The following is a 12742-nucleotide window of genomic DNA, read 5'->3' on the forward strand; positions in this document are numbered from 1 at the left end:
TCTTATCTTTCTTAACGAAACTAATAATTGTGGACTCTTTGAACTCAGAAGGAACCTTACCGCCTATTCTAATATAGTTAAATACATTTTTCAAGGGATCTTCTAATTCCTTCAAGAACACCTTATAGAATTCGATCGGGAACCCATCCATACCTGAAGCTTTCGCTCCCGCTGTTTCTTTTATACTATTTTGAATCTCCAGGGAACTTATTTCGCCGCTTATTTGATTACGCCTAGAGTCAGAGATTTTGGGTATATCCAGATAATCAAAATATTCCCTGATCAGTATTTCTTCCACTTGAATATCTGTAGAGTAAATTCTCTCGTAATGATCAAGGAATATTTTCGCGATCCCCTCGCTCCGAGTATCTGTACCACCGAGGGGACCCTGAATTTTCAAAATAATAGAAGACTCTTGTTTTTTTTAATTGAGTTAGCCAGAAGCTTCCCCATCAGTTGGCTATCTTCGTACAGCTTTTGCTGAAAGGCCTTTGAGCTGTTTATCTCTTCCAGGGTAAAGAAGTCCCTGAGCGATGCTTTAGCTTGTTCCCATTTATTAGGCATATGATGCAGTTTTAATGCATACTCTTTCTCAGCAGTACACTGAAGGGCAGATATTTTACCCTTTCGGACATTTGCTTTGTTACTGGAAAATGATATAATCTGCCCCCGGGCTGCTGCTTTAAATGCACCCCATACCGCAAAAGGCTCTGCTGAATCCTTATTTACTACAAAAAAATCTTTTATCCACTCTTTGAAACCCTCTACCCATAATGTATTCTGTAAAAGGGTGCGATCCAGCTGCCACCTAAAACGTACCCCCTCTATACCCTCCAGAATCAATTCAATTTCAACCCACCCATGATCTGAAAAAGGATTACAACCTATCAATGCGCTGGAGATTTGAAGAGATCTGGAGGATAAAAAAAAATCTATTCTGGAGGCTGTATGAAATCTATTAGAATAACATGTGTAGGACTCAGTATTGGGATTCAGAGAGCGCCAAGAGTCCCGCAGTTGGTATTCTGACATAAAGGCCTCCAGCACCCCTTTCGTCTTTGGTTTTAGTTGTTTCTTGTTCTTGTTAGAGGTATCCCTCTTTAATTCCTGAATGTAATTAAAATCACCTCCTATTATAATTTGTCCCAGAGTACCCCTCAATATTTCACTAATTTCAGTCAGGGCCGAGGTGTCATCAAAAATTGGGCCATAGTAATTTACGAAGTTGAATGTCTTTCCCAGCAATTTTACTACAACCCAAAGCCATCTACCTTTACAGTCTCTTTGCAACTGCACAAGGTAGATTTCTTGAGAAATAGATAGCGACACCCCTCTGTGCAACCCCAGCTGAGGAAAAAAACCCGTGGGAGAAATATCTTGGCAGGAACAACTTTGGAGAATTTGTTTTCAGGTGTGTCTCCTGGAGGAAGACCACCTGGGGCTAAAGGGCTATAGCCCATTTCAAAAGGGCACCGTACTTCTGTTTGTTGAGCAGCCCATTCGCATTAATGGACAGGATATTGCATGGATCAAATCTCATCTATATAATTAAAAAATCTTAAACATATTCTGTACCAACTAATTTCAAGAATAGCAAACCTACTGTGCTTGTGTTTTTTTACTGCTTTTACCCCCCCCCCCCGCCCTGAACCCCCCCAGGAACGTGGGAGTCCCCTCCCCGTCCACGCAGCCCACATCCCTTCCTCCATTTGCTTCTTCAGGTGTCTTCTTGTTACACCCTGATGTGACCCGTTAACCCAGGCACCCGCCTTTGATTATTCCCCTTTTGTTTTTGCTAGCAAAAAACTCAAATTCCTTAAATTTAATCACCTTTAAGCTTTTAAGCCTAAGCCTTTGTGGATATCTCATTGAGAAGAGTCTGAGCCTCCTCTATATCGGTAAACAGAAAGAATTTTCCCTTTACAAGAACCTTCAGCTTTGATTGCTGCGCAATCGAAGCCTGGGCACCATTGGCTTTAAACAGCTGCAGCAATTTTACAAATTCTTTCCTTCTTTAACATGCTACAGAATATTTATGAAGGGGCATCAGCCCAGGTGATAATCAATGCTAGGCAAGCAGGGAAGATAAAAATAAATCGCGGCACTAGACAGGGTTGCCCCTTATCTCCCCTGCTTTTGACCTTTTTTATCGAACCTCTAGTAATAAAAATAAGGAATAATGTAGCAATATTTCCCCCAATCGCTGGTATGTCAAAGTTAAAATTGTTCGCGGACGATATTATCTTATATATGGCTCCCGATGAAGAAAATATTTTACATCTTATGAAAGATCTTAAGGAATATGAAAAGATTGGGGGCTATAAGATCAATGAGAAAAAAACTGAAGTTCTTGTTTTAAATTCAAATTTAGATTTTCTTCAGTTAGAACTTCAGTCTGAAGCAGAAAAACGGGATCCAATAAGATACCTAGGGATCTATGTGACCAGGGAGTATCAAGAACTTTTTCGATTGAATTATTTAAAAATGAAGAACAAAATCAAGAGCTTGCTTGAACAATGGGACCTGCTGCCCTTGTCCTTGATTGGCAGAGTAGCTTTGATAAAGATGAACGTACTGCCTTTGCTTTTATTCTTGTTTAGTAATATTCCAATTAAAGTCAATATGGCCTTTTTTAATGAACTTGAATCCATGATGAGAAGATTTATTTGGAATAAAAAGGCCTCAAGAGCTAAGCTTTCGGTGGTACAACTCTCTGTAAACCAAGGTGGGCTTGCTCTTTCCCATTTTAAAACATATTATGAAGCAGCTTTTTTTGACATAGTGGCAGGATTATTAAGGACTAGACAGACAAGAGACAATTTTTTTTTAGATAAAATGCTTGAGGAATCAGGCTCTCAAATTTTTTTCTTTTTAAAAACTGCAAAGCTTCCTAAGAAAACAAGATATAAGACACTGATAGCGTATTCATCAAGATTACGGCTTTTATTTAAAAAATACGGCTCAGATGGATCTATTTATTTGAAATTGGTAGAATGTGCTAAGATGGGTCTTAAGATATCTTTGAGTCACCTGTGAGAATGGGAATCTGCTGGATTTTGTGAAATAAGGCACCTACTTATCCAAAATACGGTAATTGGCTGGCAAACGCTAACAGATAGAGCACATCCGAGACGGCTTAGGTTTTTTGAATATTTACAACTGATTAATTTTATAAGAAAGGAAATAGGAGGGTTAGACATAACACCCAATGTTTTGTTAACAGCTCCATACGGGGAGAAACATACGGGTATTTGATTTTGGTATAAAAAGCTATTCCTTTCTGGATCATCTCCTATAATTGCTAGTCACTTAGAAAAAATAAGCCTCACGTCACAGTGTGTTTTTTCAGATAAAGACTGGGAAGTTATATGTCATTTAGGAAACAAAGCACTCCGAGCAGCTAATTATAAACGAATGTCCTTCTTTTCTCGCTGGCTGTTATACTATACCCCTGAGGCCTTGCAGAGAATATTCCCTGAATGTGAGAATAAATGTTTCAGATGTAAAACTAGGGGCCAGGGTGGCTGGTATCATATCTTCTTCTCTTGTCCAAAGTTAGAATCCTTCTGGAAGGGGATTTTTGCAGACTTGGAGATGACAATTGGGAAAATTCTACTACCAGAGGCAGAGGTGGCCCTTTTTGGTATCTGCAAAGAAAGGAATAAGTTCAACAAATCAGAAGAAGTGTTTATTTTTATCTCTACGGCTGTAGCACGGTCTTTGATCCTACAAAATTGGAAATCTACGGCAACCCCATGTCAATTAAAATGGATTAATAAAATGAGAATAACATGTAATTTTGAGAGAGCTTATGCAGGTAGAGTGGGTGCGATTGCAAGTTTTGAAAGGAATTGGAAATATTTTGAGATGCTTGAATCGATAAAAGGAAGTTGATTGTTTTATGTAAGTCAATTTTTAGATGGTATTGCTTTTGCATTTTAAAGAACTGCAAGTATATATTTGCTCTGTTATACCATATCAGCTGTTTGTGCACTTTATCGTATATATTAGTCAATTTGGCGCGATTCTGCATTTGCACTGTAAAGAAATGTAATAATATCTTTGCTGTTATATATCGGCGGTTTCTGCACTTTACTGCACTAGTCACTTTATATATGCCAACTTTGCACGTTACTGCACTAGCACTTAAAAAATCGCAATAATACTCTCGCTGTTTTAAATCAGCGGCTCTAATACCTCATAGCACTAGCACTTTATAAACCGTATTGCAATCTTGATGTTTATTTTTACCAGTAGTTTTTATATTTCTCAACTGAGCACGTCTTTGTACTAGCACTTTAAGAAAGGCAAAACGCTTAATCGTACGCTATTGCAGTTTGTGTATATTTTTGGTGGTATTCTTTTGTCTAGTGTTGTCTCTTGTATATTGTCTGGAAATCTTTGTCTAATTATGAAGTATTTAATGTACCAATGTTTTTCCTACGGCTTGTTCAATAAAAAAAAATAAAAAAAAGATGAAGACAAAATTCAGAGTGCAAAAATTAGTGCAAGTGTGAGGATTCATGGACAGAATGTCTAGCATAAAAAGAGAAAGACACCAGAGAGAGGGACACATGCTGGCTTCAGCTGCAGGAGGAAGGGGGAAATAAATCTGCTTCTGGCACAGAAAGCGTATCTGCAGCAGCCGGCACCATTACAAGAAGAGCCTGCAATGACTTTGGCTACTGTATGACGTTGATGGCCTGTTAAGTCTTGAGGAAGGTTCTTCAAAGATGAATGAGGGGTGAGACAGTATATGAAGCATCCTCTTTATTTACATGATATGCCTTAGGTAGAGTGCCAGGAACATGGTCCTAGTCACAGCATCATCCTCCCTCCAACTGTAACTATCTTCCAGCTTCCACCCACACATAGCCACATTCTGTTGCATCATTCACTCTCAGAAATCCAGACACCAGCTCATGGACACATGGAATGGGGATATTCAGGATGCCACACAGCTCCCTTTCTTTCAAACAAAACAAAGAACAGTCATTCCCTTGCACAAACAGCACAGGGGCAGTTATTGACAATGACTAAATCTATAACATGTCTAGGTTGCACATTCACCCACCATAACCTGTTAAAACTCTTCAACACCCACATAGACACACAAAGACAACAAATAGCAGTTACAGTAACTGCGATGGATCGAGGAAAACACCACAACCTTCCAAGACATGAGACTCTCAATATCTCATGTCAAACAAAAAATCAGACAACTAGGTTTGACTAAGTCTGCACAATGGTTCACGACCTGCAAGCCTTGCAACCTCCTCAGACATAAGGCCCTGCCACCATATGTCTTCACACTCACAATGATGCCATTCAACATGTTTTTTCAAGTAGGACATGTAGTCAAGAATTCCCAGTCACACAATAGCCAGGGCATGGAACCCTTCTTAGACAAAAAGTTTCCCAGTCATCCTAACATCTACACATTTAAGGCACAAAGAACACAAGAACAGAAAGTTTAACCAGGCAATACCTCAAATCAAAACTCTCTTTACAAAGTAAAACACACAACCTTTCATCACAGCAGCACTTATACACAGTGTCCCTTGACATCCACATCCAATTACTAAATTATCCAGCTAACATAGACAGAGCAAACGCTTATATGCAATCTCCATAGATACACCATTCAAATCCACACAACACAATTATACATAACACAGTTCTGCTCATTTACATATGTGCAGGAAACAAATCTGAACCTATACACAATCTCGATATGTACCCAATACGCAAGCAAAGTTGGATGCAATCTATATACATACATGATCTATAAGCCAATCATATGCAATCTCCATACATATACATTGAAACTCTGGATCGGTATGCGCAGTACATCTTATTTATTACAGTGATCTTGCAGCTTCTGTCACTCGTTGGCATCGTGTAAGTCACATGCATGTTTGCCTTAATCTCTTTAGGGAATATTTATGAGTTCTGGCACATCTCTGCAAATCAGCAGGGATGCGCCAGAACAAATGCGTCACGCAAAACTACCCTTGCGTCACGGCTTATGCACCGCATTTACAATGCGGCACGCCGTGGCGCAAGGGTAGGCAGATGCGTGACGCATCTCGTGATGTAAGGGCGGCGCATCGCTGGAGTCACGTCGCAAGCGCGACGCGACTCCAGCAATGCTCGGGTGTGCCCTATAATTAACGTGCTGCGTGAGTCCTTACGCTTGCTTCAAGCAAGCGTAAGGAATTGACGTAGCAGTGTCGCACAAGTGTCTGCGTGAAATCTTGTAGATTTCACGCAGGCACTTTTGCGAGGCGCACCTGCCCCGGAACGCCCACCCTGCGCTGAAACGCCCACAAGTGGCGCAGGGCATCACAACTTGACGCATCTGCCTAGATGCCTCACGTTGTAAATGGGTCGCAGGGATGCGCCACGTTTACGTCGCCGTTGCGTGACGCAACGACGGCGTAAACGTGGCGCAAGTGCCTTGTAAATCTGCCTCATAGAATGTTTTTCCGCAAATTGCCCTCGCCTCATTTCAAAGATCACAACCTCTCCTTCTTTGAAAGTCAAACTTCTGCAACCTAACAACACCTAATCACCTCCAGCTCATCTACTAATCCCACCAACCATCTGTGATACCGCACATAAACTGCCCCCCCCCACCCCCACTAATGATCACTCCTACCTCCTATTGATTTAATCTGCCACAGAGAACCTGGAGTAAAAAGCATGGGATGTCCTCCACCAGAGCACAAGCCTAATCTCTTTAACCAAAAATAACCACTGGATTGAGCTTTACCTCGGATCCCTGAGCAGACGGCTGCCTGACTTAAAGTGCCTGAGCGCTTCGAAGGTATAGTAAGTGCTATGTAAATGTAATTTAAATACAGTACCATTTAAACTTGTAGAAAGAAGCTCAAACACAATACTCAAGGAGAAATATTTAAAAGTGCATTGAAAGCAGTTCTACAGACACTGGCTTCATTACAGAAACTGGGCACCCCTTCTCCAGAGCACATCACACATCCTTATTATAAGTTGCTAACCAGAGTCCAGCAGTGAGTGAGACAGTGCTAAACCTGTGAGATGGCACCATTGCATGGAACCACTTTTACTCTCTGGCATGAGCTTGTAAAAATCCTAGCAAGATGTGGTTCTTTTTATGGCGCCATGAAACAGTTACAGCAAACAATGCAGTAACTGTGTGAAGTACTCTAAATCAAACATATGATGAAATCAAAACACAATGTTTGAGGTTGCTGCAATCCATTGCAATTTAGGACAAACTTTTTTTTATTTCACATAGTTATACAATGTTCAAGTTTCATAAACCTTGTGACATGAACAGGACCTCGAGGCAATAGTACAGGCTGCCAAAGGTTAACTAACATGCATAGAGCAGAGCCGCCACGCAAAACACTGTTTAACGATCACGAGATAAAAACAAATTATATGAAAATGTGAACTTTCCAGCTACTGCTTTCAACTTGTACCTCAAAACCTTCAAGGCTGTCGTTTCCTCCACCTAGCCAATTGACATACAATGGGATATCGTTTGGTCATCTGGGGGCCTGCAGGATGGTGAAATGATTCAAATGAACTCTTTGTTTTATGGAAGTTCTTGGACATTTTTGTATTTGCTCAATCATTTTCACGAGCTAAAGTGCTCTAGACACTTACGTTGATTTTTTTTTAATTCTCTTTGTACAGCATGCAACCACATTTTATTTGATGTTTCTAAAATAAATCTTTTTGGTCGTTTTGCAAAGTTAAAAGGCACAACTATCCCATCGGTGTGCGATCTCTGCTAAGGACATGTACAAATATGTGTGCATAGATTTAAAAGAGCCATACTTGTTCTCATAATCTGGTGTTTGCCAAAGGCCACAACCTGGAACTAATCTAAAGGGTTTAGTGCGGGGTGACAGCCAGGCATAATGTGCAGTTGCCTCATATCAATAACTGAGTTAATAACTGGGTTACTAAGTGGAGTTGATAACCAGATATTATTTGTCAATGATCCTGCTGGAAGGTATGGCTGTAAGGCACCCACAGGCCTTCACCAAGGTTAGATGCACAGAGGTAGAAAGCAAGGAAGGCTCGGGTTCCAAGGTAAGCAGTCCCACTTGATATCCTATTTGCCTTAACCTTAACTGTGCATGCCTTCCTTTACTATTGCTATTCTGGCTGTACGGTTTCAGTGCTCGCTTTGTAAAAACAATAAATATAAAATGAGATTTTTCTTTCCAGCCTGCTGCCGGCACTGCGGAATGTTGAGGTTGCCGACTACCTCGGATGCCTAGGGGCAGATTTATGTTGGACTTGCGCCACTTTTGCGCCGCTGTTGCGTCACTTTTGTGACACAGCGGCGGCGTAAACCCTGCACCACATTGCGACATACTTACACCGTGACGCATCTATGGAAATACGTCACGGTGTAAGGTCCTGCACCACATGAAACCTGTGGCAGATTTCATGTGGGCGTTTCCACGCAGGGGGGGGCGTTCCGTCGCAGGAACGCCCCAGAAAAGTGACTCAGTGAAATCTACAAGACTTCACTGAGTCACTTTACCAACGCTGATGCGTCAAAACCCTGCGCCTGCTTGAAGCAGGCATAAGGCTTGACGCACCACGTTACAGATAGTGCAAAGTTGGAAAAGTGCTGGAGTTGAGTGCCGCACGCAACACAACTTCAGCAATGCGCCAACTTCACGCCCTAGATACGACACGCATTTGTTTATTCCTGCGCCATGGTGTGCCGCATTGTAAATGCGGCACATCCTGGGTGGCGCAAGGATAAACTTGCGTGCCGCATCTGTCTTGGCGCATCTCTGCTGATTTGCAGAGATGCGTCAGGCAACATAAATCTGCTCCCTAGTCTTTATTTCACTTCATGACTTTCTTCTGCAACCCTACACTTCCTCTCACCCATCTCCATCTTCCAAGTATTTTTTCATTCACAATTTTACTCTTTGTTAAACCTTTCCTATCTTTCCCTTCCTTCTATGTTCTCCATGTTCTGATTTCTCTTTTGCTCTGGAAGAGAGTCTAATTCTGTAAAGCAAATCCTGGTTTCCAAACCAGTGCTCACGCTCTGCATCCCCTTGCACAAATTAAGCACTGGACAGAAGCAGTTGCCATGGCCCCCTATATACAAGCTGAGTAGATCATCCCAAGTACATGCCTGACACTTTTTTGCGATTGATGATATTCTTTTTTTGGTCATGTGGGCCTCTTACGACTGCCTGTTCTTTATGATATCAGGCTTGGTTAGCCACTCCTCTCGCATTCCAAGTCATCGACATGTATGACTGTTTGGTTGATATCGTATATAAATCGCTTCTTAAGTTGATAATATTCATCTCCTTGCTTTACAGACAGGAACTGCTGCTCGGGCATACACTTTTTCTCTTATTATCTGATGTCACCTTGTCTCTTCCACATTTATGTTTACGAGCACAGCACCCCCCTCACCAGTGAACCAAGAAAAACAACAAAAGTAATCTCTTATATCCCCTGGACAGAATAGAACTCTTCAGCTCACATATCAAACACATCAAATGGATTCAAGGATCTACTGCGTAGATCCCTCAGTGCAACGTGCTCTAAGAGGATCAGGTACAGATAAAGTCAATACCTGCGTAACACGAAATTAGAAATTAGAAAAACAATTTCACAGAAATGGGCGAATTCCCTCTCCTGCCCACCTCCTTCCTGATTGCAGCGTTATAGCGCCCATCAGTTAATTCTAATGATAATATTGCTGGATGGACATTTAGGACACTATAGCAACCTAAAAATTGTTAATGAATCTTCGTTTAATATTCCTACCATTACAGTTGGCTGTCTCATGCAGGTCATATTACAGTATCAAAAGCTGTGGGCGTGGCCAGAAGGCTCATCCGGATGGGGATTTCCAGGCTATCAATGTCTTTTCAAGACGTCGATTTCCCATCAGCAGAATTTCTGGTCAAGCAGGTTCCGGTTTCATTGAGTGCTTCTGCAACGGACACTTCCGCAGCTCTGACAGTCGTTCTTCGAGTAGCTACTGGTGTAGGGGGTTGGTGGCTTCTCCTAACACGACATTAGTCTAGGTTTGGCCGGGTGCAGCTGTGTCTGTGGGTCCTCTGTATTCATCCACATATCCAGCCAGTCCCAGGCTGTCGATGCCTCAGTACAAACAAGCATTTGCAATGCAATCGGTCTCGCCTTTGGGACCTTATCTGCATTTAGCTATTAGCCACATTAGCTTGGGTGCTGAAACATCTACTGTTCTTTAAAATGGAGGGAAAGTAAGCACCAAACTGCACAACACACCAGGTATGGGAACACATGGAGAGAAATATTGCCTTTCAGCGGGAAATGGTATAGTTCAAAGCTGTTTTTAATATAAATTCAGGGCCTTCGGTGATCATATCACTGAAAATACAAGATTTGAAAAAAATAATATTGTCTACGGTGCTCGTGGAAGACAATTTCTATGGACTGAATCTAGAGAATGCTAAAGCGATTCTGGTATTTTACTGACCTCTTTGGTCGTTTCTATCAAGAACGTTAAATAGAGGCAGTTGTCAGAAAAAGAAAAAAAAGAAAGTCCCTCAGCAGAAAGCAATTCTGGTATTTTACTGACCTCTACGGATCGTTTTCTATCAAGACAGTTAAATAGAGGCACTTGAACAGAAAAAAAAGTCCCTAAGCAGAAGCAAACAAGTCCTAGGGCTAATCTTCAGATCCTATAAGTACATTCACATATAAGTTTATACTAAGCTATATACAAGAGGTCTCGAATGTTCGACCTAAAAATGAAAGCCCACGCCCTTAAAAACCATCAAGAGCACTTCTCACTATTCCCATGGAAAATACAACTGAAGATTTTGCTTACAATTTCTCAAAGTTTATGGTCTTTAGAATGAAACCCCCCAAAAAGGAAAAAGCAGAATGCACAATATACACTTGAAAGCAATCTGCCTTGTACAGTTCAAATAAAATTTCAATAAAAAGTTTCTTGCAGCATGCGCCTCCCTGTCCTTAATGTGCTACTGAATACAATTCAGTGAAAATAAGTGTGTAGTACAGACCATATTTGCGGAACTGGTAATGGACAAAAAGAAATACACTTGCAGACATTACTTTGGACAACTAGAAAGCCACAAACTCGAAGTCCATTGTACTTTGAGCTTTTGTTGCTATCAAAAGAATAAACTGATCAAAGCACATAATTGATGCAACGTTCAGCCCTTCCAGTCACGAAGGATCCTGCTAACATTCACAACACCATCAGTTCACAGGGCTCCTACGCTTCACACTCAAACCACAATTCTTCTTGTGAGAGTTTCCATGATTTCCATAGTTCTCCAAAGGCTTGCATGCATAGAAAGTGAAATAGCGCCATACGGTCACCAAGGAGATCCTTAAGGCGGAGCTTGTTATGTATTGGTGGCCGTGGAAGTGCCATTCATGTCCTAGAAAGCATAAACAAGTAATGCATTAGGAAGTAACCAGTCAGCTGGCCCAGATTATTCGACAGGGAAATGCAATCACAACATCAGACAGCATAAGTCTACCATGAGCCAGTAAAAGCCTACAGGGCACGTGCTGTCCGACTGCTAAACAAGAAGCATGGCGCCAGGTTAGGGACCACGCCCACTGTAAGCGCACCTCATCTCATTAACCTTCCACACGCCACTGTGCACTGAGCAGCTTATAAAGAGCTGGTGACTCTTCTTTCCCCCCACACAAAAAAACTGGTCCTACTTGAACTTTTCAATGCAATAATTAGATTTATTGACTTGCTGAATAAGTATTGGCATAGCTTATTGGTCTCACCTTTGGAACTTATTAGCAATTCTGAACAGCATTGGCAAAAAGCAATGCTTTTTGCTGATGCTGTTGGGCACACCCAAAAAAAAGGCAAAAAGCAGCCGCTGTTGATTGCTGTGTCATTTTCTGGGTGTGCGCTGCATCATCACTTATGTGTGTGCCTACAGAATGGTGTGAGCACCATTTTTTAAAATTTTGTGTTCATTGATCTAAAATGGTTGGTGTCCCTCAGATAAGTCAATTTAAAAAGATTTTGTGGAGAGCCAGCGGAAATGTATTGGCTTTTCAAAAAATATATTGAAAAAAGAGCAGAAGAGGCATTAAGAAAACGGATGAGCAGATAGGGGGCAGTGGGTTTGCGAAGAGTAACGATGAGTGGGAAGGGGGCACAAAAGCAATGCATTGGACTTGGAGAGAAGCACAAGAGGGAGACAGCAACAGGGAAAGTGGGAAGAAGTAAACGGGAGAAAGAGCGAGCAGCCATGAGAGACCGTCAAAAGCATATTGTGGGGATCGGTATTTTTGAGTGGAATGGAGAGAAATACAAGAGGGAGAGAGCTGGAAAACACATGAACTCTGATGGGGTGCTTACCCAAAAAGAAAACAGTAGTTCACTAAAACTGAGCAGTGGAAAGACACATGTCAACTAGCCAAGAGCCCCGTACAGAGGATATACACCCAAGGGCGGAAGAAACAAAAGAATGACCAGAAAAGCCCTCAAATAAGAAGCAAGCAGATGAGACTGACAAAGCAAGCAAATGAGACTGCCAATACAATCAACCCATGGTAAGCAACGGATGAGCTGTAAGTGAGTGTAATTTGTTTGTAAGCCCACAATAGGATTTTCGCAACTAGATAGCTTGAGTTGTTTGGTAGAATCAACCTAAAAAGGTATGCAGCACACTGCTAACAAAAAAAAGCATCCTAGCGCTTTTTGGGTCTATAC

At 41.5% G+C, this 12742-nt stretch overlaps 1 long non-coding RNA gene across 1 annotated transcript in view; it reads right to left on the reverse strand.

The window, feature by feature from the left end:
- Positions 1-12742, reverse strand: part of LOC144766964 (uncharacterized) — a 176415-nt gene that overhangs the window by 114392 nt on the left and 49281 nt on the right. The gene's annotated exons all lie outside the window — the stretch shown is intronic.

Source organism: Lissotriton helveticus, chromosome 7, assembly GCF_964261635.1.
Source record: "Lissotriton helveticus chromosome 7, aLisHel1.1, whole genome shotgun sequence".
In the NCBI taxonomy this organism is placed as follows: domain Eukaryota; kingdom Metazoa; phylum Chordata; class Amphibia; order Caudata; family Salamandridae; genus Lissotriton; species Lissotriton helveticus.